The 839-nt window shown below is 39.6% G+C and overlaps 1 pseudogene; it reads right to left on the bottom strand.

Moving 5' to 3' along the window:
• Positions 1-377: 377 nt before the first annotated feature.
• LOC146315739 (U4 spliceosomal RNA) lies at positions 378-454 on the bottom strand (annotated as a pseudogene).
• Positions 455-839: the final 385 nt, after the last annotated feature.

The following is an 839-nucleotide window of genomic DNA, read 5'->3' on the forward strand; positions in this document are numbered from 1 at the left end:
TTGGCTGCTAGCAAAACCATACAAACAGCAATTCTTTTCTAGATTTAGGTACCAAAAAGACTGAGTGCAAGTATCGTTTGACTGAACAAGTTTCAATACTACTTGATACTGGGTTATTTGAGTACTGATGTGCAGCCCTTTGTTGCTGCTTGCAATGCTCACAGCATTATTAAATATTATTACGGTTGTATTAAGGCTGTGTTTGCGTTCAGCCAGAGGAAGGCTTAGACCTTCCTGGTGCAACAGGCCCCGATGAGTGTTCTACACGGAAAACTCAGGCTACGAGTACAACCATCGTAGCCACGGGCCTGTTGGCAACCCGCCCCCCAAGTCATCCTGTAAGGGAGCGGGTTGGCTTGAACTTCTTCTTTTTTTTCTTTTTCTTTTTTTCAACTAGCAATAATCGCGCCTCGGATAAACCTCATAGGCTACAATACTGCCACTGTGCAAAGCATTTAAAAGATTTTAAAAAAAGATCATAAGAAAAGAAACCTCTGTGTTGTTTAATTACTAAAATAATTAGAAGTTCAATACTATATGTAAATATAAGCTAAATTAAACCATGACTGTGTTTACATGTGCAGGAGTATCCTGGTTATTCATATCAATGTATATATGACTAACGGTTTCCAGGTTTCTGGTCATCTGTGCGCAGTTGTGTCTTTATCTGTCACCATGGCAACCACTCATTTCTTTACCAATACAATGTTCAGTAACCTGGATAAGGTGCTTACGTGACACAGCATCCTGGTTTTTAATGGCGCACCAGATTTCTGAAACCAGGATGTGAAATTAAATGCACAAAACATAACCATTATATTCCAAAAACCTGACCAGGA

Source organism: Lutjanus erythropterus, chromosome 14, assembly GCF_056507025.1.
Source record: "Lutjanus erythropterus isolate fLutEry1 chromosome 14, fLutEry1.hap2, whole genome shotgun sequence".
In the NCBI taxonomy this organism is placed as follows: Eukaryota; Metazoa; Chordata; class Actinopteri; order Lutjaniformes; family Lutjanidae; genus Lutjanus; species Lutjanus erythropterus.